This window comes from Agelaius phoeniceus, chromosome 1, assembly GCF_051311805.1.
Source record: "Agelaius phoeniceus isolate bAgePho1 chromosome 1, bAgePho1.hap1, whole genome shotgun sequence".
Taxonomy (NCBI): Eukaryota; Metazoa; Chordata; class Aves; order Passeriformes; family Icteridae; genus Agelaius; species Agelaius phoeniceus.
In genome coordinates this window covers 57,577,683-57,603,582 of record NC_135265.1, presented here as the reverse complement: position 1 = coordinate 57,603,582, position 25,900 = coordinate 57,577,683, and the positions used below count along the sequence as shown (strand labels likewise).

The following is a 25,900-nucleotide window of genomic DNA, read 5'->3' as shown; positions in this document are numbered from 1 at the left end:
TGCTCTGCTTGCATGTGCAGCTTTTGCTTTACCTATTAAACTGTCCTTATGTCAATATATAAGTTTTCTAGATTTTAGTCTTTCAATTCTCTCCTCCATCCTGTTGGTGGGGTAGTGAGTGGGCAGCTGCATGGGACTTGGTTGCTGTCTGGAGTTAAACTATGACACCCTGGCCAAATAACTTCTATTGACTCATAAGTTGCAATTCAGACTCTTTCCCAAATTGTCTGAACTTCTGCTGAAAAGTTTCCCTCAGTTTGCACTGGGAATTCTTCCTTTCCTCAGGCATTGGCACTGTCCATGGGGCAATTCAACATGATTGGGGGTGCTCTTGGCACTGCTGGCTTTGTAGGGTTATGAGAATTTAAAATAAGTACTAAATTAAAGTAAAATTTTAAATTGAAAATGTAACATATATTGTCACTGACATAAATACAATAATGTCCCCAAAAACTGTCTTCCTATTTGCATTGTAGTAAACCCTTTCCCTCTATTAAAAAGAGTATCGCTATTTTTTAAAAAAACCCAAACCAAAAAAAACTACATGTGCTTACAAAACAACCATGCACAAAACCATGAGTTTGACTGCAAAGATGAAAATCTATTTCACAATATGCAATTGTCAGTCAGCAAACCACAGCATTAGTCTCATTAAATTTGTCGTCCTTTTTAAAAGACACAAATCTTTACATTTTACACTTGGTCTGGAAAACTAGAATGGTGAAAAGGCACAAAGGTCAGCAGCTGGAGGTGGTTTGAAAATATTTATGAAAATTTTCTACCAGCCAGGACCTTTAGAAAAGATATTTTTCAAAGGGCATTCTTGACTATTTTGATGACATATGTACATTTTGGAAAAAATGTTAAATCACTTTTTCTATGATACTGTGTTGCAAAATGGATTTTACTTTGACTTTATTTTTCTCCTGTGTTTACACAGTGATAATGCATAGTGATACAACAAGACTTGTGGCTATAATTTTTAATTTAAATTACACATATAGAACTGTTTAGTTACAACACAAATAACAAAAAAAAAATTAGCAAAATAAGCAAGATATTTTAACATAATGTAGACTGAGTTCTTACCACTTTCCAAAGTAAAAGTACTATAAAATAAATATAATCAATTGAATATTAAAACATACTGCTTAACATCTATAATATGCCATATCTTAACACAGGATATATAGTCAATACATTAATAGAAATGAAAATTGCATTTTAGTATCTTAAAGATCTTTTCTAAACTGAAACATTGCAAATTATACCTTTTTTTTTTTTGCCAAAGCTCCTCTTTGCAAGAATTATTCAAATTGGAACTCAGATGACAGTTTCTAAATATTGGTATTCCATGAAACAGAAAGTCCAAAAGGTCCCAATTTGATTTCTACTATAAAGAGACTTTTGTACAGTCCAACTTTATGGTGGGTGCAGTGGATGGTAATTGTCTCCCTGTGCAGAGAAACACTTCCCAAAAGATGATTTCAGGGTTGACTTTGAAACTTCCTGCCAGACAAAGAAATTTTAATTCAAATGTGCCTTCAGAACTAAGCACTGATTAATAACTAGCAATGATTAGCAAGAGACAAGCTTTCAGAGAGGATATCAAATGTAAAAGGGTCAAAGGCAAAATGTAGAGACATGGCATCCTTCCCCACAGATCTGTCCTGAGTTTTTTCTGCTGGTTTGTGTACAGCCACAACTACTCATTACAAAAGCAGATATTCTAAGACAATGTAATTGTCTCTAGCTTTCCAGGACTATCAAAGTGACTTCCAAGACTGAAGTAAGTTTTTCATTTGCAACAACTTCAAGATAATTCCACTTAATTTGATGCTTTTGTAATGATTTGAAAAAGCAAAATCAGGCTTCCTGGATAATGTCAAATTTAACTTTTGGTAAAGATTTAGCATTTAGAAGAAACTGAATTTTGGCTGATGTGCACAGACAATCTGACTATATGGCTGTGCATAAAAGCCTAATAGTTTGATTGTGACATTTATGTTTCCCATTTGTTGTTAAATGCCCATGTCTCACTGTTGTTCTGAATTTCAGGCAAAATTCACTACTTAAGCTTTGCTGAAGTCTTGATCAACCTCAAGTTATTTTGTAATCAAAGACTACATTCCTTCACTGCCTTTGGCTAAAGTTTATCTTGTAATTTCCAGCAATGTCCAAGAATTTGGGAACCATGAGACTTTTCTGATACAAGAAATCAAGTTAATTTAATGCTTGTCACAAAGGAAATCCAGATGTTCTGTGGAATCTGTTTCCTAACTTACCTGTATGTCCACAGGCTTATACTAGAAACATTAGTATTTCTCACTCTGCATGTTATTGAAAATTTTATCTGCACTCATTCCATTTATTTTCATTTCATGAACTCATTTGCTTTCATAGCCTTGCACTGTTTTGTGTACGTATGACAAAGTAAGAACTACAATTAGGTCCATTTCCCTGGAGGATTTAGAATATCCTTACAAAAACAATCAGAGAAGCCTCATCCCATCCTTTTTTCTATAACTAGGTTACAGTTCTCACCCCTTGAGTCACCCTCGTAACCACCTAACTTTTGTTTCCATCAACTCCCTTTTGCTTCTCAGTCCATACCTGTAATTGAGCTGATGACCCACTTTGCACTCCTCAGGGACTTGTTTTATGGTGGTTTTTTTTTTTTTCTCTTCTGTTTCTTCTCAAAGTATAATTTAATTGTAGTAGACTGTAATTGGTGTCTCTCTTTTGTTCTTCCTACACTTCTTTGACAACCTTGGAGTCACATTTTCTTATTCCTTTACCAATTTTTACACAACTTGTCTGTGGTTTATTTGCTGTGTCTTTATCAAGGTTTGTTAACTTTGGCCTAGGATTCCAAACAGAACAGCAAATACATGCTCTGCCCATTGAATTTTTCCTCAAATTTTTCAGAAATAACAGCCACTGGCAGTTTTTGATTTCTGATAATCCTGGAGTTTACAGAGAGTTCTTAATTACTGAGATCTTAAAGATTTTTTCCCCAGAAGTGAAGATACTTAATTTTTGTTTATGTCTTAAAAAATGAAACCCTTCCAAAACCACATGTCTTAGACAACTTCTATTCCAGAGACTCATTTGTACTAGTTCAAAATATAACATGGGCAAGCAAAACGTAACTAAAATGCGTTTTTTTGTTCCTTTTTGAATGAATGCCCTGTGTAGCCTACCAACATTAAGAACTAATGGCTCTTAAACAGAAGCTTCCAGAAAGTTCTGCACTGACTATCTCCCTCTTAGATGCAAATATAAATTTGTGGCTGCTTTCAAGGTTTCTCAATGTTTCTACTCTGTGCTGGAACAGAAAGAAAAAAATTGAAAAGCTCGACAAGAATTATATTGTCAAGCTGGCCATTTTTAAAATGAAAACTGTAATTTTTTACACTTTGAAAATTTGTCATTCTGAATTTGTAAATCAGAAACCTTGAGCAGTCCATAGGAAGATAAAAAGAGGATAGATCCTTTTGTATAACAGACCATTTTAATTAGAGCTAATGTAACATTCTGGCAAAAAATATAACTAAATTTATTATTGATATGTGGATTAAATGCATGTGTAAATCTTCCTCCAAAGACTGATATTATTATGAAACAATGTTGCCTTTATTTGGAAAACAGAATGATAAAGCCTTAATGATTTCTGATCATTAAGGCTGGAAAGTACTTGGACTAATAGTTTTACAGCTCTGGTCCTTAGACTCTGACAATTATGGACCAATTTTCAGGTCATTCTAAATATTGATTAAGCAATTCTGGTTCATATGTGACATTTTAAAGTTCCTGCCTTTATTATTCTATGCAAATTTATATCTAAGAAAGTTTTAGGTAAGAAAAAGTTATTAACTTGCTAAATTCTGAATGATATGACTGGAACTGATGGTAAAAAGTGAATTACAAATATTGGCAACTCTTGATTCAGGTTTTTTTAACTGTGGATCTTCATAGATTCAGGTATTGCCCGAGCCACATGTTGAAAGAAAACAGATAGCTATGACTTTCTTTCTTAAAGTGGTTCTGTTTATAATAAAAGGTAGTGTTTCAAATTACTTGTTTTTATAAATATATGACATCAAATGTAAGTGCTTAATTGATCTGACTAGATGTCATATATCTTTTTTATATTCCTAAAAAGACGGTACTAAGTAGTCTTCTGCAATAGTATGTAATAGAAATGGTTTTATTCCTGATTATTATTAGCAGAAATAGAGATACAAAAATATTTTGCACAAATCCGGGCTACAGACGATGCATTTTTCAGTTAGAAATTAAGTTACTAGGAAAATATCAGAGCAGTCTCTAGAAGTCTAGAATCTTTCTCTTTGCCATGTTTTTGAAGATCAAAAGAAATTTACCTCTGGACTCCGATTCAAGGCTACAGCTACAAGTGCAGTGCACAGAAAACTGGGAAATGTATTCCTCTTTCATATTATTCAGTACTAGTGACATGTAGCAATTATGAGTTATTTTCTTTTAAAGTCTTAGGGAATCTACTTCTCCATAAAAATTATTTGTGATTTTTATTGTAGCTTAAGATATAATCATTAGGTTATTCACAAATATAGGATTAAAGGCAGTGAATTCAGATTTAAATGTACATGAAGAATGTCCATTTACATGTACAAAGAATTGGAAACTATATTCTGCCTTGAAGCAACATAATAAAACAAATGCAGGATTACAACAGCTTTTTGTTTATAGTTCTAAAAAAACCCATTACTTCAAAATTTTTACTGTAGAATATAAAATACTTTTTTTTCCTTCTTTTTACTCTGATTATTTTCAAATATGGAAGCTTATTTCCTTAACTATTCCCCATAAAATAATGTTTCATTTGTCTTTAGCCCATTTATTAATGTACAGTAGGTCTGTTGAATTTTGCAAGTAATTACTTAGCTTAGACTTTTGGGGGTTTTTTATGACTGTCATTTGTTCTACTGAAATAAAATTAAATTAATTTTTTTCAAAATTACACGAGTGGCACTTGATTGGCACTAAATGGATTGGAATAAGCTGTATTTAGAGTAAATGATGGCTTTTTAACTGTGGTAGGTAGTGTTATTGCCAAAATAGGTATGGAATCCACTGGTGAGTTTCGAAGGGGGTAAATCATTGTGACATTTTCTGAAGGTTATTTTCAGCTTTTCCTGAAAGATAAAATTTCAATTAAAAACATGAGAATGAAAGGAATTATGATTTTTTAAACTTTAACTACAGTTACATAGAAAATACTGAATAATCATTGGCTGTTTGAAGAACCCATCATTAAAGTAGCCAAGAACAAAAAAGCAGACTTCATGCCAGACAGTAAATTGCCTAAAGGTAATATTTAACAAGCTTGTAGTTTTGCTTAAAGGTAATATTTAACAAACTTGTATAGTTCTTAGCAACAGAAAAGGATTATGTTGCTAAAAACTATAGATAGTAATTTTGGAGAAATATGCTCCTTTTGTGATATAACACAAAGTGAAAAATGTTGTCCTCCTTCCAGCTGTCAAGCCCACCTATGATTGCTTAGTTAATAATCAGCATAGTTCTCTAACATGGAATTTGTGAGTGAGCAGATACTTGCATATACAGATGCTCATTATATAGATCATTCCATATACATTAATGAGCTTCCTAGAAGCAAAAGGGCACAGAGTCTATCTGGGTACAACTGTAAGACAGGGCCAGCATACATAGCAAGAGCAAGGCATTATTGAACTAAGAACTTGAACTGATTTTCACTTACCTGGGGCATCAAAGATGGGCTACATGCTTGTTTCAGTTCCAAGGCTTTGCACAGCTATGCCTTTTGTTTACATTTCTTCTCTCATATTCCCTGCGGCACCAATATCTTTTCTACCTGAGGCAGAGGTCCATTCTTTATCTGCTCCTTTTTCACCCTTTCACTCCCAAGTTTGCATCTTTCTCTGAGTTGTCCAGTTGCCTTGGAGGAGGGCAAACAAACAAAAAAAGAAAACCTAACATAAAGCCAAATCAAACCACAACCACCACCAACAACAAAAAAAAGGACAAAATTTTTCCCAAAAACCATCTGTTAGTCCCTTCCTCTCCTTGCTTTTAAGGTCCCTGAAGCCCACCTGCTGCATGCAGCATTCCAGCTTTCAGTGTCTGTACCTGAATGCTGTGTTTGCCTGGCTCTGCTCTGCACCATAGACATTGTGCTGACTTGCAGGCTGCACTCCTCATATTGGGGATACAGTTATCTCTTTGACTGAGATCCCTTTTCTTATGATGTCAAACCAGCAGATTACTGATATTAGGACGATCAGATGGAGAGTAAGTTCTCTGACATAATATTATGTTTTCCAGGAGAGAAAAAGAATGCCACATTTTCTCAATGCTCCTTGGCTAAAGACAAAGAATGTAGCAGTTTTGGGGAGTGCCTATTAGGGCACATTACTACCTCCCCAACTTTCCATGGCATGCATGAAAGTGCACAGTGGAAGTTGTACATTTTTTTGCAAGGTAAGATTTTATTTTGTTGCACAGGCCTAAATCTGGACATGCTGCTTTTTAGGCCCTTGTGGTACAGGTATGGGAGAGAACACATGGCAACAGATTGCCTGTCTTGAGACTGGTTGTTCATAGTAATCCAACCTTTTAATAGTCTTCCAATGTGCTCTGTAAAGACCACAGAAACTGTATTAAAATTCTTTCAAAGGATTGTTTTGGAGGCCTACACTGCTTTGAATTGCATAGAAAACATCAGGAACAAGGACACACAGGCCCACTTTTCTGTGTCTCAGCTTCTGATAAAAATTTATTCATAATTAGGAAATTTTTGCCCCTCAATGCTTTTTACCTGTCCAGGTACAGAATTCCTAAAATTCAAGGAAACCTACCATGAAGGCAGATCTGTTCTCAAAGAGCCATTCTCTTACTGAAAACAGATTGAGTCTGACCCAGAAAGCTGCTATTTTTACCCATACAATTTAAAAGTACTTATGTTTATGAGTTCCTAAACTGTGTTGAGAGGACCCATAGAAATCTCAAGAGGATATTGTCAGCACACCTCTCTCATGGTGTGCTTAGGGATCTTACAGAGCCTCCTTTGACTGTGTCTGTGCCACATCTAGGCAGTTACTTCTTGCTCAAGCTCTTTGATGCTGTTTGCTCTACTTAAGTTCAAAGAGAATGCAAAAGGCAAGATGATATAGGAGAGAGTGCAAGAGATTGCTGTGGAAGGAAGAGAATGACCATAAAGCAAGAATTTTAAAGTCTGGATATTTTATTTAGTCTGGTACCAAACAGTCCTTGAAGATTTGTCCATAGCTACCTGAATATTACTGACTTACTTAGGTTCCCAACTTTTAATTCTCTCTTTCACATTACTTTCCTTTTCATCTATTGGAGAGTATCAAAATTTTGCCCTTTTGAAAAGAGTGAATTTGAAATGGCAGATTAAAAGATACTCATTCAGCTTTTGCGTAGTTTTGAATAATTTATTCCTACAGAAAAATGTAACACTTTCCTATCATACATCTAATTAGCTTGCTAAAATATTCTGTCTTGGTATACTGCCCTAGCACATGGTACATTTAACAATTTGGTTATTTAATTACATATTGGGAACTCTGAAGAACAGCATTGCCACCGACTTAGAAGTTTTATGTGCCTATTTGTCAGGAAGAGAGGAACACTTTTTACATTTTATTTATCTTGGGGAGTGTGTTATTTATACACCAGATGAGTTCTATTGGCCCAGGTTCAGGTGTCAGATATGCTCTAAATGCTGAAGAACCCTCAGGACAGTATCTTAATGATATCTCTGTTAGCAATGATGAGCATGTGAAGACATGCTTATATGTGCAGGTTTGTCTGCATATGTAGTATATGTGAACTCACAGTCATTCATTTAAAAAAATCAGACTGTTAAAACATTTTGTTTTGTTTGCAACATGAAAATATCTGTGTTCTGTTTAGTTTCCTTCTCCAGGATTTCTGTATTTCCAAAGAAGATCTGGCAAGGAGACTGTGGCTCCATGGTCTTTAGTATTGGATGTAAGTACTTCTAAAATCTGTTGCAGTGCAAATTTGACCTCAACTTCATGGGAACCCACAGACATACCTTTTCCAAATTAGCATGACAATTTGTGTACAAAACAGCATTCATCAGGGACTAACGTCTTGTATCCTAGAGTATATTTTGTCTACTTTAGTTAACTAATTTTGTTGGCTGCTTATGTTTTTGCATAGGAATGTAGGTCTGTTGCCTTGTAGTGATGATTTCCAAGGTAGATGGATTTTTGGTTTTAAAAGGTTACTGGGATCTGCCACTGTGCCTGCCAAATAAGAATTTACAATGTGGAGAAGGCAGGTGACTGGAGATGACGAGATGTGTAGACATGCTCCTTGAGAGGGTGAGTTGATCAAATGATGATGATCATTGTTTGCAGATCAATATTATGGTGGGTAGTGAGAAACCAACCCACCCCATTTCCAGTCCAAGAAATTTCCCCTTCAAGCCTAGGGTCCCCCAGGCAAGCACAGTTCAATGCTTTTATTGCACATGATATTTGTGGATACAGTGGAATCATGGACTTGTGCAGTTGCAGCATAAATGGAGTGCTATTTTCCTTGCCCATGCTTAGTTCCTAAATCCCTAATGCAACAGTTGAGATTAGAAGCATGATTCATGCTTGCCTGTTTTCTGGAAGTTGCCAGGGAAATGGACAAAAGTCATTGACATTTTCATTAAAATCTTCTTGGAGTAGCAAATGTCAGATTCATCATCAGTGCCATCATTGGCATTCTGAAAATTGCTACCATCCAGTCCAAGTATAAGTTTGGAAGATGCATCACATTCCAGGGAATAGGGGTTATGTGGAGACAGGCCTACTGTCATGATGAGTTGGGCCATGTGTATCAGCCTTTCAGGGTTACGTGCTGTACCAAACGGAGCACTTTTCAGCAATTCAAGAATAGTGTGCTCACATAAAATTACTTGTCACACACCTACTCTCTGACATTGACTACTCAGATGCAGTGGTCTGAGCACTGTACTCATGCTTTCCACATTTTAGGAGGAGTGTATTGTCATTACACAATCACAAGTACTTCCCAGATATCTATCTGCTATCTGTAATCTCCCAGCTCAGGCTGCAGCTAGGCTCCCTGGGAGGCAGAGGGCACTGCCCACTATACTCTAGACAGATCTCAGATTCTTACTCTTTTCTTTGTGCTTGGTAATGAGTTTATAATAGATGGAATAGCTGCTTTTCACTGAGGCCCCATGCATGGATGCTTTCTGCAGAATCTGAGCAGGCCCAGTGCCTTTGTGCAGACTAGTGGAGATCATGGCAAAATTTCTGACTGATCAGTGATGTTGTGCTAACTTAAATACAATAATTTTTCAGATTTTTTTTGAAGATCTGCATATAGAGAAAGAAGGATTCAATATGAGTGATCAGACCAAACAAAAAGTATATTATGCCAAGACTGTACATCAGTGACATCTAAGGACAAAGGTCTTAGTAGCAATAACATTTAAAAGACTAGATCATCTTGAAGATTATGAGATAAATGCTGATTCATAGAGCAATGAAGAAATGTCATGCCTACTTGGAAATCAATTCTGATGGACTCTGAGTAGCAGATTCAGAATTTTAAAATAACCATGATAGCTCTGTATTGAATTTTCAGTTTGCAGTTCATGTAACAGAATACAACAGGATTAATTACTTCATCAGTAATTCACCGTAGTCTAAAAAGTTGATCTTACTTACCGGTATCAAAAGTAGGTGAACCTGTTACAAACTGCTAAAATCATTGCATTTTCCTTAGAGCCACCACAGGAAAGGTTTTGCAGCTAGTACACCCCTGAAGGACTTCAAGTGAGATTTTTTTTACACCATTGTTTAGAAATCAGTGTCTAGAAGTGTGATTTCTTGTCTCAGAGACTCATCCTCTTTCACTGAAATGTAGGTTTTCACATCAAGTCTTCAATATGTAAAATGTATGAGTGTGGGGAACTTCAAGATAAACAAGGCCACTATGTTGTAGCTACAGTTCATGATAACGGCTTGTCATTGTACATTCAGATGTATGTAGTCTATGCTTAGTCATCCAAATTAAGAACATATCAACTGTGCCCTAAAGCAACCACAATGCTATCTCTTTCTAATTTAAAATCACTACTATGAATGTTGGGGTCACTCTGTTTTAGTTGAGAACTAAAACAGTGCAGCATAAATTGAAGAGCAGTTGAAGTCTTAGCAAGGGAAGATATTAAGACATGTACAGTACCACCTTGTCTGCCAGGTCACAGAAGGTACACTATGACATAAGGAATCAGGGGCAGCATCCCAAGCTCTGTTTATTGATAGTTTCTCTACCAAATCTATTTTGCCCTCTACCCAACTGAAAAACATTTGTTAAGTAGTTAGAAAGGTGGCTTTAAGCTACCTAAGTCCATCCCTCTAATCCTGAGCCAGCTGGGGATTGTTTAGTCATCTCTATAATTCAAAGAAGCCTAAGGCTGTGCTTTCTGCCCTGTGCTGACATGTCTTCTTCAGAGAAGGTGAAGAGAGCAGGTGGTAGGGAGTAGGCATAGCTGTGTTTGAATTCTCCTGTGTCTGGAAGAGCAGAGCTGCAGGGCAGCTCTCTGCCTGCTTTTCTGCTGTTCAGGCAAATATTACACTAAGTGTTGAGTCTGCTCTGCATGGAGCAATCAGTTAACTTCAGAGATCTATTTATTTATTTAGCATAAAACATTCTTGAGGGCTTCTGATCTAGATGGGTCATGAGTCAACAAATGCTTTACTTGTTCTAGTATCATACTATGTTGCTGCCCTGGGCTTGTTTCTGATCTTAGGCACTTTAAGTGGAGTTTCGATAACTGGGCAGTATTCAAAATTTGCAGCTCAGACAAAAGAAGAAAACCAATGAAGATGCAGCACACTCATTCAGCATAATTGTCTGACATCTGTAGCTGTTAATTGTTGGAGAGGTAAATCTCTGTTTTATGACTACACAGAGATTAGCAGAATTACAAGGCAGGGTCTGTTTCACATAATGGCACGGAACAGGTTCAAATTGATTTTCACTTGCACTGTAAATAATCTTTCGCTTCTTTCCATAGTTCTTGTAACACAAGAAGTTTGGCTCAGACCAAGATACTTTCAGCTTTTCTTTCTCCAACTACATAGGTTCAAAGTGGAAAGAATGAATAACCTTTCAAAAGAACTTTGCTTTAGTCTCTGACCAACCATAGTAACAAAGTTTATTTACGAAATAAATTTTGTAGAAAAAGTTCAGTGATCTTAGTAAGTCAAGCAGGAAAGACTAAAAAATGTGTTAATAGGCCTTTGTAGGAAGAGAAGTGTTAAGACAGTTGCTCTTCTCTCTGTGATTTTAAAAACATTGGTGGCACACAGAACAAAATTGTGTGCTTTTTACTTTGGCTAGACTTCCCTTAGTATTGTGAAGTCAGCTGTGCTACGGGGCTGAAATGGTGGAGTCTTATCTGTTGAAATCAATGGAAGTCTGTTCATGTATGCAAGTAGACTTGAGTTTGAAGAAGAACCAGGCACCATGTCTTGGCTATTATTCTCCCTCTCTGAATACAGAACCTCCTGCTGTTCAGAACCTATGTGATGGGCTCACACAAGCTGGACAACATTCCATCTGATGCCAGCTGACCCTTCCATTTCCCTGTGTATACTCTGCTGGAAGTAGGAGGCAGCTTTTGCTATCATATTCAGGATCTCTTCTCATGGCTTTGCTTTCCCCTCCTGAAACAAGAGTATTCTAAGGGATGTTGGACTGCACTGGAAACCACTGGAACTGCTGAGAACAAAGGCAGTCTGTTAGCTTCCCCTGCCCAGATGTCAGGGTATGTTCATTATAAACTCCCGATCCCCCTCACAGAAATTCCTGTCAGGCAGAGAGGTTGGAAAGGGGCCCAAGCAATTCCTCCAAAGACTATTCACAGATTGGTGGTCCCAAGTGTTCACTACTTATAAATTAAGCATATGAAACCATGCAGTTACTAAAAATAACCTGTCTGGGCATCTATTTGTTTTTCATTTGGGGAGCCATGGCAGGTATGTGTCAAATAATAATTTTTTTGGATAAGCAATCTTTTCTTCAAAAGAAAATAATATGAGTTCCTCACCTAGTAACTTGACTCCAGAAGCTGAGATGCTAAAAAGCAACACGATTCCAGTTAGGTTTCTCACAGGGCTGTAAAAATTGATCACTATGGTCATGGCTAGTGCTTCAACACAGTCTTCCTTTGCCAGGCAACATATTAGTAGTGATTTTGCTAATCAGAAGAACAGTAATAGGAAATTATTGACTGCCCTTTTTTTAGCTAAGGTCTTGCATGTATGAGAGTAGTAGACATACTTAAATCACCACTAAATAGTTCTGTTTATGGAGCAGCTACTCTTCAACCCAATGAAAAGCCTACAATATAAGATTCAAAAAGTTATCCAGAGAAGTATCATGTGCCTGACATGGGGCACAATCTCATGTATATAGTACGTGTATCTGTTCTTACAAAAAAATTAATCTATCTCACACTTTTAAAAATTTGGATTTGCCTTTTTTTCTTTTTCTGGCAATGTTCTTATAACATGTATTTTAAAACAAGGCAACAAAATATTCTTAAGCTAGAAGCTTTCATCTCTGACACAGTGTAAATAGACCATAAGATGAAATCCTTGATCCTGCATTTATCCTCAATTTTCTGTATCCCACATATCCTGTATGTATCATAGATGGACTTTTATGCCCTGGAACGGGATCTTTTCTTGTGCCTTTTGTTAACAGTAAAGGCGAGAGAGAACTCAGAGAATGACTTATCTTGTGCTACTTTAGGTGTGAGAGTAGGAGGAATTTTCTTTTCATGACTTCATTTCAGTAAGATCTATCATGTTGTTTCACTTGAGAAAATTCAATGAACAAACACAGGCTTTAGCAATCTCTAGTGTTTTGAATGCAATGCTGTGATCTCAGTTTGATCCAGAAGGATGTTGTGGCTGTGGTAAGTCCCTGTGGGCAATCAGAAGAGCTACCAAAAAATGCAGAAAAGTGAAAATGGAATAGGAAAACTGTGGAGAAGATGCCCATGCATTGCGGAGAAAGTTGTGTAATTTATACTGAAATAAGCAAAACATGGATGGAACTGGAGATGGCATGTTTTCAGGTGTGAAGACTTGCAAAATCAAGCAATTCTTACTAATATGTGGTGAGAGCTGAGCATATTTTGAGGATCGATATATTAAAAATAAGTCTTAAAAGTCTTTCCATTGCAGCAATGCTAAGAGAGAAAAAAACAGGGTTACATGTAGCCTAGGAGGAGAGAAGAAGAAAACCCGAAACAACAAAACAGTAGAAATGAATGTATGTGTTTGCCACTTTCATCCAGGAGAAGAAGCCATCAATATTTAAAATATCCTTAGGGATAATGGTGTTTGGTCAGCAATCAGGCCACTGGCAGAGTGCCACAGAACAAATGATTGAGAAAGAACTCTCCCACTGGTGGACCCTTTTTTCTGCATCATCAATATAACATATGTGATATGTTATGTGATTTTAATTGTATACACCATCAGTACTGAGAGCTCAGTATCAAGTGATATGGGGAATGCTCTACTTTTACATATACTTTGATAGTCCTATCTGCTCCCCCTAAAACCACCTTCTATTCCATGAGCTCTACCCCTTCACCACGTAGCATTTTTGCCATCCTCTTGCATATTCAAAGGTGCAATAAAGGGTAAAAATATTTTTCATGTAGAGCACAAGTTCAGGTTCCAGAGTTTTTCATTCTCACTTTTGTTTCTGCCAGCACTTTTCTTCTTTATTTTCCCTATTCCTTTCCTGCCATGCCTTTTTTTTTTTTCACACAGCCTGTGCATTAATCATTGTACCCAGGCGGTCTGAGAGAGTACAAGTGGATCACTCAAGGTGAGCAAGGCCAGTTTTACCTGAGCAAGTGTCTTGACATCCTTGTAGATTAAAAGCAGCTTTCTACTCAGCTGAACAGTTATGGCTGAAAATAATCACTAAACAGGAGGCACACATGCAATCAATCAATTAATCAATTCTTCAGCTTGCTGACAAAAATGCTAAGTATTGTAATTTACTGTTTAAATATTGTGAAATGAGGAGGGAGTTTCAGCAACTCCTAATCAGCAGGTCTTGTATCACACACATGAACAAAATGTCACAATTCCTTCTAATTGGCAACCTTGTTGAAAATCTTAGGAACTGCTCCAGGTAACATGGGCAGAGGAACTTGACTGTTATTATAAGAATGTGATATCTTGGTGGAGACATGTGGGAAGCTGTAAGTTCTGTCATCCATGCTAGTCTTCACTTGTACTTAAAAATCTTCAACCTCCAAAACAAATAGTGGCACAGTGAGAGGAACTTGCAAAAAGAGAAGAGAAAAAGTTTTGAATGCGTTATTTTGTGTAAAATTCATTCATATACTTAAGCATTATTTTTTTTTTAGCAGAACATAGTGTGCAGTGTGAGTGATATTTTAAAACTTGAGTGCCAAGTGGGAACAGCATGCATATTTATTTATTTATTTATTTTATGTTTATATTTATATTTGTATTCACTAAGACTTTAGGGGCAACAATTACTGAGCACTTCTAGAAATTAAACTATTTACTTGACCACATCTTAAAATATCACCCAGCAATGACAGCATACCAGTTTTGGCAGTTAACCACATCACTAGACTCAGGTGGGAATCCAAAATCTGCTTCAAAGCCTTTGAATTTTGGATCAGGCCTCAGTTAATCCCAGGGAATCTTACCTGATATTGCACCTTCTTCTGCCACACTTGGCATTTAAATTAAACCAGCTTAAACTTGCTTGGGATAGGTAAGAATCCCTAAGCTTTGCATCCACTCACTGATACAGATCTTGCATCCACTTATATGTTGCCTCTCAATTTGGCCATTGAGTCAAAAGAAGATGCTATCTGCTTTATTCTTCTGCCTTCTGGGATGTAGAAGATACCCTAACAGAAAAGCAACATAAGGGAGCACGTAAGTTAACCTAATGGGTAACTCTCAGAGAACCAAACCAGACAAACCTGTCTTTCTGGAAAGTGCAGTGAATTTTTTTTTTTCCAAGCCTAGCCTAATGTCTCAGATTGAAAGTGGAGAAGACAGGTGATAATTTTTGAATAGCTTAGGAAATGTCTGGTGATGCTATCAATACACTTTCATGGCTGATATACTGCAGGACTGAAATAATCACATAAATTCTACACATTTTGTATAATATGCTGAAATTGTTTTCATTTCCTGCCAGCATGAGCAAAGGAGGGAAGGTGAGGGGAAAGGAGAGGAGGGAATGCTGACTCAAGGCTGTTTTCTCAAGCAGTAGAACATGACTCTCTGAGGATTTACTTTGGTATGTTCCTGTGGAAGACAAAGTTGTTTACTGTTTCATTTGCGTATCGATTACCCTAGAAGCAAAGTTTTTATAAATGACAACACAAAATCATAGCTAGGAAACTCTATAGGAGTTATAATTTCTTTTCAGAATGCATGGCTGCATGATGAATTATTTATTCAGCCAGATTGTCTGTGATTTTGTTGCATGTTATGCTCTTTGAAGTGAGGAGATAAATAGTGACATAAAGAGCATTAAGTCATCATAATTCTACATCTGACCTGGCTGTGAAACAAGTGTGATATCTTGACCTTAGTAAATTCTCACTGAGAAATACATTAAGCCATCTGGCCTCATCTTTTTTTGAAATCAGTTTTCCAGAAACTGGAAAAAAGTCATGAAATTATTAGCTTTGCAGAATCTTAACCACTTTTAAGAAAAATACCACTGTTTTCATTTATTTCAGCATTTAGGCTTACTTCTAAAATTAGAGAAATTTGATTTGAAACAAATGGCTGTCATCTATGATGGATTATACCTTCTTTTCATTGTTCTTGTAAATTAAATGAGGCTGGCATGAAGTTCAAAGAAAAAGTTCATGTGGCAAGCTACAATTACATTATGGAGTGCACCAGAATATCTCTTTCTTCTCATATATACAGTACTGATTTTCACATAGTATATTTATTTGAGAGGTCTACTTCAAAATCAGTGGCAGGACAGGATTTGCCATCTCTGTGGCAGTAGGAAAGAATACCAGTCTCTTTATATTTAAGCTCAGATTCTGGTTCTCACTAGTAGACAAGAGGTTGCCAAAGCAGGTTAATATAATACTACGCATTAAGAATGTATACCTCATTTTGATTCAAATCAATCTTTATTTTTCCACTACTTCCACAGCATGAATTGCATTGCTAGTGGATATTATCAAATTATTATGGTCAAAGTTAATATTATAAAAAAGGAAATTATCACTATGAAATGAAATATTCTTGGTGTAAATTTAGAAAATTATATCCATAGCTATCATTCAAAATGCAGGCTTGTAACCAAATGGTTATTGAATTACAGCAAAATTGTAATACTCCTTATACTAAATAATAATGAATCTCAAAGCAGTCTTGTTGAAATGAATGGGGTGATTTGGACTAAGAGAAATGTGATTAAGATCTCAAGTGTCGTTAACACTCCATGCAATGAAGGACAACAGAACACAGAACTCCCATCAGATGTCTTAAGGTTGATATTTTGTTTCTCACAAGCTCATGCCAGCTTTCCACCATTTGCCTTTGTACCATCTTCATTTGTTGTTCTGAGCTCCATGTCCATTCTTTAGTGTTATTTATTCTACAGGAAGAGCTAGGGATATGCACCACTGCTATTTGGGTTTAGTGCTGCTGAGGATATTTGAAACATGAATAAGTCTGTGTGCATGCATGAGCACACGTGATGGAGACAAAAAGATGCCATATAGATCTGGAAAATTTGCACATAATTATCACTGAGATCTATAAAATTCCTAAGAATTTCAACTTTACAAATAATGATATAATTTATTGATAATTTAAAGGTGAAAAAAGTCCCTGGCTGGGGGTTGTCCTCTTCCCCAGTCAACTAGTGACAGGTGAAGAGGAAATGGCCTCAAAATGCACCAGAGGACCTTCAGATTAGACATTGCAAAGAACTTCTTTAGTGAAAGGGTTGCCAAGCACTAAAAGAGGCTGATGAGGGAGGTGGTGGAATCATCATCCCTGGGAGTGCTCAAGAAACGATTGGACATGGCACTTAGTGCTATGGTTTAACTGGCATTAACATGTAGTGTTTTGCTAAAGGTTGGAATAGATGATCTTGAATGCCTTTTCCAACAGGAATGATTCATTAGTATAACAAAGGTATCTCTTTGACATTACAGAAATGGTTCAGGTAGAAAAATGATAGTGAATTTTCTTGGTCCTACACAATTCAGGAGCATGTGAAGGGCCCTGAACATCAGAGAAATACAGAAATTTACCAATAATTCTGATCATCTAGATGGCACAGATAACCTTGGCCTTCAAGTTATGACTAATGTCCTTGAAAAAAGAAGGACAACATTGTATATCACAAAGGGAAATGAAGATAAAAACACATAACACAGACAAAACTTTTATGAATCAGCATATACAATGCTGAGTTAGAGGGATACAAAGCAAAAGAAAAGATTTTTCAATTATGGTGCAGAACAAGTGATGTGTCCTTTCCTTTTTAGCTGTAACAAGACGCATTTCTTAACATAGCTGTCACAGCCAAGTTTGTTATTATAGATAGGTTTCCTCCTTATTCTTTTTACTACCAAAATAATACTGAGAATCTGTTGGTCTAGTGCTTAAATGTTTATCTGAGGGAACTAGTTCTTAGCATAATGTTGCAAAACACATCTGCCTTGGCTCACAAGGGAAAGGCATTTCACCATGATCACGTTTATGTCCAATCCTACGCTACTTCTTTTGTGGAAGAATCAAAAGAAGCTGCTGTCCAACAGAATAGTCTTGTACAGATTGCAGTAAAAGAAAATAAAATGGGAAATGATGCGGGGCTAAGGTGACCCCTGTGCAAATATGACTACATATTGACAATATGACAATATGCCTAAAATTCAAGGACCCACAACATGAGATGGGTTAGAAAACTGATATATTCAAAACTGTTCAGATAATAATTTTTAACATTAGCCTTAGGATTTGGGGCATTTAGGATTTTACTTCTTTCTGTTCTTCTTCATTATCCATATAGAATGCATAACTTACAAAACCAGGGGTCGTGAGTACATATATATAATAACAGATAAACCTGGGATATGGAAATTCTAGAAAGTCATGAACATGCTATGATTGCAAATTTTAAATGTGATGGCTGATTGATTTCTCTGTTACTGAATTAATATAATGGTTCTAGCTGGGATAGAGTTAATCTTCTTCATAAGAGCCCATGTGGTGCTTTTTTGGCTTTGTGCCTAAACCAACATAACACACCAGTGTTTTGTCTATTGCTGAGCAGCCCTTGCACAGTGTCAAGGGTTTTTTTTTTTTTTTCATTCTCTGCACGCACAAGTGAATAGAGCAAGAGATAGTCAAGAAGCTGGGACAGGATACAGCCAACACACCTGACAAAAATGGCTAAAAGCATATTCCATACCATTCAAAATGGTGAGGGCGTGGATACTTACCTGCTGAAGTCAATGAGCTAATATGATTTCATACTGAACTTTATTTTGGAAAGCAATGTGTACCTTATAAAAGACCTTTTCCTAAAAGGTAACACTGGACTCAAGCAACTGAATCAAATCACTTTGAGTTATATATGACTATCACTTTGGGTTATATATGACAAACTGAGTTTACAAAAGGGAGAAGTTTTAGGAATCTGGCTACAAAGTGGTAGATTTACTAGGAAGAACAGCTTATGGCTTTTAGTAAAATCAGAAGCACATGAGCACCACTGAAATCCAGAGATAGACTTACAAGTAAGGAGAAAAAGATTGTTAGGAATGGGCTACAGACCTACTAAAATAAATGAAAACCTCAGACAGGATGTTAAAAGGACAAATAGAATTGGACCACAAAGAGAGAATGATAAAATAAGAGGGCTCTAATTTGTATATGAGGAAAGAAATCAGTTAGTATAACTAAGCTTTACCTTGGAAGGAAAACACAAACCCTAATGATGTACTCATCTGCTATACAAGAGAGGGACAAGGTAAAAAAGACAGGCTGAGAAGAGAACGATGATTAAAAGTGGAAAAGGTGACCTCCTACATACTAAATTGATACTTTAGTTCTCAGTAGAAATTAGGATCATGAGGGTAATAACAGGGTATCTAATCAGGAATGAAAGGAGGAATGGTATTTTCATTATCATATTCAAAATAACAGCAGAGTTTGAGCTGCAGACTGTGTGAAAGAAATGATGGAGGAGTTGGAGGGAAAAAGGGTCCAGCTAAAACACTAGAAAAATTAAACATGAAAATGCAAGTTCAGTAGCAGACATTTTTAATGATTTTATCAGTTTGGAAATATGTGGTGGAAAGATAGAGAACCTGGCCTTGGACTAGAGATAGCATATCTAATTACAGATTTTTGGGAATGAATTGGTGAAGTGATCTAGGTGGCTGCACTCCCATCTGTTTGGTCATTCCTACAGGTGCCCTTAGCATGCATTTTCAAAGTCAAAGAACAAAAAGCTGTGAAGACCAATGGAAAGAGAGCTAAACTGTAATGGGGTTTTCTTTAACAGAGGTGCATACTAAGTTAGACTGACAATTTACATTCATCAAGATAACTTTCTTGTAAGATAAGAGTAAATGTAATGTTTCCAAGAGTAGAGATTATGGTTAATCATTCTGTACTTTACCACACAGGAATTTACTGTTTAAGGAACTCAGGAGAGGTGTTAGCGTATGAACTGGAAGTTCAGTAAATCAAAAACTAAGCAGAGAGCTAAAATGTGCACATACTGAAAAGGAAGTCCCCAAGATGCAATTATCATCAGTGACACTTCTTACTCATCAGTCTTAAGGACAGATACTGCACAGTGTTGTCATTAGTGAGAGAACAAGGTGTGTGAGATTCTAGCTGACTGTTAAATTAAGGTACTGCTTAAGACTAACTACACAGAAAGCCTGACCTCTGACACCTCTAAGATAGAGCCACAACAATGGATTTGCATAGTACAAGCATTGTACTATTAACAGAAAGTGTTGTACTGTTGACAAAAGCATTTCTTAAAAAGTAGCTTTTTGTCAGCTACAGGTGAAAGAGAAGCTATATGAAACAGAATAAAATAGCCAACCAAAGGATGTCAGGAAGCTTGCCAGTGTGACATGGCAGTAGAAAGAGGAAAAAACAAGTCCTCCCTTCTATGTTATGCAAGGCACCAGTATGAGCCAGGGTACAATATTTCACATAGTTCTAGTAATTTGTACTCGCAGAAATGTATCTTAAACTGAAATGGAAACAAAAAAGAGCTATCAGAATAATATGGATAATGAAAAATCCATGTTAAGAGAAGAATAGAAACCTGGAAAAGGTTATTAAAAATTAAAAAATTAATACATACATATGTAAATATGAGAGTAAAAGCTGGAATACTTGTAATTTTCTAATCACAATTTTTTTTTTCAAAAGAACAGGAATGAAGAAAGAACTGTACTGGATCCAGTAGGGCCTATAGAAACATGAAAAGCTCTGTGTGACAGTAAAGGGTGAATTTAGACATAGAAATGAGTCAGCCAAGTCAGTAAGTTCCTGACACAACAGTACCATTACTTTCTTAAAAGCTCTAGTGCTCAGGGCACTTGGGCACCATGCCAAGATAATGGTTAAATTACATCTGGACCCATGCTGGCTCACTTTCGGACAGTGTCAATACTTGCTAGTGTATTTTCCTATTTCCAGAAGCAAGGCTAGGACAGGAAGAGAGATCTTAGGTGTATCTATAGGTGAGAAGGACATGCAAGAAATATAAAAGGGATCAACTTGGGTTGCAATGTCAATGCACATTTGTATTCAACAACTGTATAGACACAGAATGAAAGTGCTTTAATCTGAGGTGCTTCAATTCACCACTAGATTTGAAAACACTGTAAACATATCAATTTCATATCTTTTTCTATTTATCTTTGCTTTCATGAGCATCTTTGCATCCTGGTTATAACAATCCTTTCTCAGGCCTCCAGGAACATTTGGAACACAAAAAAGATGCACAGATTTTTTCTAGTCTGTATCAGCTGTGTTCTCTCTGCTCACTTTTTGACCAGACAGTGCAAGAGATCACAGATTTTCCAGTTCCATCTTTCAGTGGAGGAAGAAATAGGCAGGTTGTATCCCATTCTTTATCCTGCCTTTGGGTTTCATAAATGTTAAAGGGATTCCTTCTGTGGCTGCTGCAGTGAAAAGTCACCAAAGACTTTATCTCACAGTATCATGCTAAGTATTACAAATTGACTGTCTTTTGATTTACCTTTTTGCGATCCATTCTACATGTTCTGTACAAATGTTTGTCCAAATTGCTTATTTTAAATGTTTAAGACTTGTAAGTCAAGCTCTTCAGACATATGTTGGGAATAAAACAAGTGAAAAAGCAAAAGAGGAACCAGGAAGTATTTGCCTTTAGTTTCAGAGCCTCTGGAATTCTTCCAGGACACAACACCAAGACAAGAAAGCTATATGTTTATTGTTGCTTTTCTCATTTTTAAAATAAAAATAGAGTCTTGGTTAATCACTTCTCTAGAGGAATGAACAGTTTCAAATACAGCATTAGTACTGGGATAGTTCCAGATCAAACTGCAAAAGGTGGTGCTGCCAATCTAAATATTCTGATATTTTCAAACAGAAGGGCAAAGGCAGAAAGCAGAAGCATTTAAATCACCCTTGTGACTCTAGAGGGTAACAGGCAAAAGAGTAGAAGCAACTTGCCTAAGATGACAGGCTCCAGGAACTCAGAGCAAAGCCACCTCCATTTCCTTTCCATCTTGGCCGCCAGCTGAAGGCCCCATAAGGGGAGTAGGGGGTGTGGAGATCCTAATTTTAAGCTTGCACACTGTAAAGTTTCCTCATCTGTGATTTCGATCACTGCTTCTGTGGGTTGGCATTGATATGCACAAGTTGTGCACATTTCCCTTTAACAGGAACTTTTTGTAAAGGTCAGGTAAAGAGGGGAAATTGACATTTATCTTCCTCTGAGTAGGCAAAGCTTTTTTCTTTTTCTGATAGAAATTCCTCCCCTTTTCAAAGTATGTATGCTTTTCTAAGTATATTGGGGATATTATTACAGCATAAATGACATGCCTCACAATAACTTTTACTCCAGTCTCAGAAGTAGGCTTCCCATCAGACTTATGTAATATTATTCAAACCTAATCTCTAAAAGTCTTGACATTTGCCATCACTTGTATCTATCTTTCTACAGAGAACTGAAGCAGCTTTTCTTTTAAAACTGTAAAATCAATAAACTGAGTATCCAATTTATTATGAAAAATGGGAGGGAAAATGAAAAATCTCCTATCAGCTGAATATGGAGTTACAAATATGAAGTTACATTTCTTCTGTTAAAACACTTACACTCAAATATTTCTATTGCCTACAGATTTTTTTTGAGAAGATACAAAATATGCCAACAACAAATTAGTATAAAACTATATTAACATGAATGAATGATCTTTGCTTACACAACTATGTAATCTAACACTATTTTTGTACACTGCCACTGAGGATCAAGTACACCATGACCAGTTCTTCAGTTTTTCTACTACAAATAATCTAAATCTTATCCCAATATTTTTTTCTGCAGAATGATTTTAAGTGATCATTTTATCCAACTAGTTTCAGTTGTCTTGAGAACCAATAGGCTGTAAGATTGATCTTTGTTAGATCACGAATAGATCTTTAACTATATAACTGAATTACCTTGATATTGTATTCAGATGACTTTCTGGACCTATATATATTTCAATTTCATCCAGCAAAGGAATAGAAACACAGTTTCACACTTTTTAGATACCCTTATGCAAGTGTCCATCCTTATCTCAGTGTCACTCTCTTAATGATTTTAGGATTATTAAAATGATTCTTTTAATGATTATTTCTTCAGAGTTAGGAGCAAGGGTTAATTGAAAGAAATATGTAATGCCAGAAGTGGAATGAGTGAAGGCAAAAGTATTAACAAATTTCAGAAATGTAGATTTCATTTGGGTAACTTCAGCAAATAAACTATTAGGAATTTAAAAATAAGGTTTCACAAAGTTATAATGCTAATCCGTGCTATATATCTAGTGAACTGTTTTATTTCCCTTGGAAAACAAAGATAGTGTTGCAAGCACTTATGACTAATAGGTTTCATTTACATACATCTCTAAATTTTGTGTTACTGAATTGCAAAGGTTTTGGGGACTTGTAAGGACAGGAAATAGACTGTACAACCTGCTGCTTCACAGATTAAGATGGGAGGGATATAATGCTTGCCATTCAATGTCTCTGGATAAGGAAAGTATGACTGTTACTCACCAAACACTGATTGGCAGGTTTAGCATTGCATGGACAGGTATTCACTGGATTGTCACCAGCATGCGGGAGGCTAGGCAACAAAGGCAAAATTCACGTTTGCAGAAAATTATTTTAACAAGCAGAGGATGTCTGAAAGAGATTGATAAAAATTAACTAGGGACAGGTACACATTGTCTCTTGTTGCTTTACTCACTAAAAAGGCTATATATGGTCTACTGTCCATTTTAAACACAATAAACATTTGGAGAAAACAAAACAAATACCTGTTCTTGTCCCCCCAGTTTGACTCTACATGTTTCCTAAGTTCATGTCCAAGTAACATATTTTTAAAAACCTTCTTATGTTAATGTGTGGTTTACATTATCATTTGCAAAAAATATCTCAACAGACTATTTGCTTTATTTTGAAATTTCAAGACTTTTCTGTGGTTTCTCCACACCCTGTAAATTTCACATATAAATGACAGGAAAAAAGGCCAATCTTCTGTTTTCCTGTTCGGTGTTCCAAAGAAAACTGTTAGGAAGAAAGTTACCAATCACTAAGGTAAATTTCTATGCCAGCTCATTCCAAGCATGTCAGCTGGTAGACCTATATCTAAAAATGGCAAGTACTTGCTGATTGAAAACACAGTTTAACTAAAATGTTCTTATTAGTGTAGATTAAGTTTAGATGTGAAGGGGAAGTGTATAAACCTGAAGAGAAACATATAAACTTACTCAGATTCCATTAAAGTCCCTGTTCCTGGTTTTTCCTATTAGCTAGATTGCTGTAGCTCTCAACTTAGACTCTGCATTCATCACTGAAAACATTCAAGAAGAGTGAGCATGTGTATTCTCTGCCTTTGTTTCTCTTTCTTGAGGAAGCAAAGGCAATGTGCATCTTCATTTGATCTGTTAATACAGCACACCTAAAATCAGGTACCTGTAATTTGAAGAGGGAACAGGAAATCCAGAGGAAAATGTGGAGTGATCTTGCACTTCATGGGAGTGCAAGTTGCTACATTGCTATTTAAGACTCTGTAATCCACCTAGGGTGCAGGATCATCTTGCTCCTGAGGAAACTTACTCCATCAAGTGATTAAGTGGAGGACTTAATTGCATGTCTGGCATGTGATTATGACCCAAAATCAGTTTTGTTTTTTTTTACAAACCTTTAGATTTGGACAATCCATAAGAAAAATTCAAAACTGCATATTTGCACCTTTACTTGCCGCAATATGTTCAAAATTCTGAATCTGAACATGAGATTCAGTTACCTACATGACTTAAATGCCCAACTTTCATATTTGTCAAGGAATAGGATGTAGACACTTTTAAAAATGTGGCTTCTCTCTCAGGAGCTTAAATTTAGGTTTAAATATCCAAGTTCGCAAATATTGCCATCTGATCTGTAGACATGCACATATCGTCACACACACTTATCAGGGAGAATGCTTTTGTTTGGGGCGTACATGTTGTGCAGTGTTGTATTACATGAAAGTTGCCTTACTGGCTTGTCTAAACAAAGTTTGAGATAATTATACAAATCTTTTTCTGCTTTGAATAATCATGCTACACTGAAGGCAGTATTGAAAGTGCAGCAAAATAAAAATGAAAAGAGATTACATTGTACAATCATAGCATAATACTTCAGTTTTACTGGTATAACTAAAATCCTTTAAGATCATTCCAGTTCCTTAAGCCTTTAAATTTCTGTTCTCTCTTCATTACTGCACTATTATGGAGAGACATCACCCATTTTGGCTCTTAGGAGAATGATTTGTCACCTCCACTGTGAAGCTGAGCATGGTGAGCAGTTATTGTTGAAGAATAATCAGGGGACTGAATGGGGCAGCAGATGGCCAGCTCGCTTCTGCTTCTTTGAAAAGTCTCACTTAAGGCTGTAGGCATCTGCACAGGATGCTCTGGTGGTAGTGGTAGATGAGACTACTTCCAATAATTTCTCTCCATCTGCTTTTATAAGTGTTGTTTTCAAGTAGTTCACTGATTCCTCAGTTCCTGGGGGAGGAACACATAAGTGTTCCTTAATTCACTTTTGCCAAAATGAGCCTGCTTAGTTCAAATAACCTGGATGACACTTTGCTCTGGCTCGTTTTAACTAAGGTGAATTGCTCTTAGTAAGCGTAGGTTCCCTACCAGATGTAAGAGTTAGTGTTTTCAGTAAAATGCAATTTACTACTACATGTAGGAGTTATGTCCAGAAGGATATCTATTGAGAGACAAAGTGTCAAAAAATGTCATTAGTTTAGAATTTAGAGAGAAAAAGGCAAACACATACCACATTTACTGTTATAAATTAAACACTCTTGACAGAATTTGGGATCATATTTATATATCTTTTTTCTCCAAGAAAAACACCTTTGAATCTATCATCAATCCTTTCTAAATATGGCAGTTGAGTTAGTGGAGTCATTGCCACATAAAAGTGGTGCAAAATGAAAACATTGGTATGTTATCCCC

At 36.3% G+C, this 25,900-nt stretch overlaps 1 long non-coding RNA gene across 1 annotated transcript; it reads right to left on the bottom strand.

Moving 5' to 3' along the window:
• Positions 1–898: 898 nt before the first annotated feature.
• On the bottom strand, positions 899–23,527 carry LOC143694277 (uncharacterized). Its single transcript, XR_013182627.1, has 3 exons — positions 23,442–23,527; positions 5,765–5,962; positions 899–5,177 (listed from the first exon to the last, which is right to left on the bottom strand). It is a non-coding gene; the product is annotated as an uncharacterized LOC143694277 (long non-coding RNA).
• Positions 23,528–25,900: the final 2,373 nt, after the last annotated feature.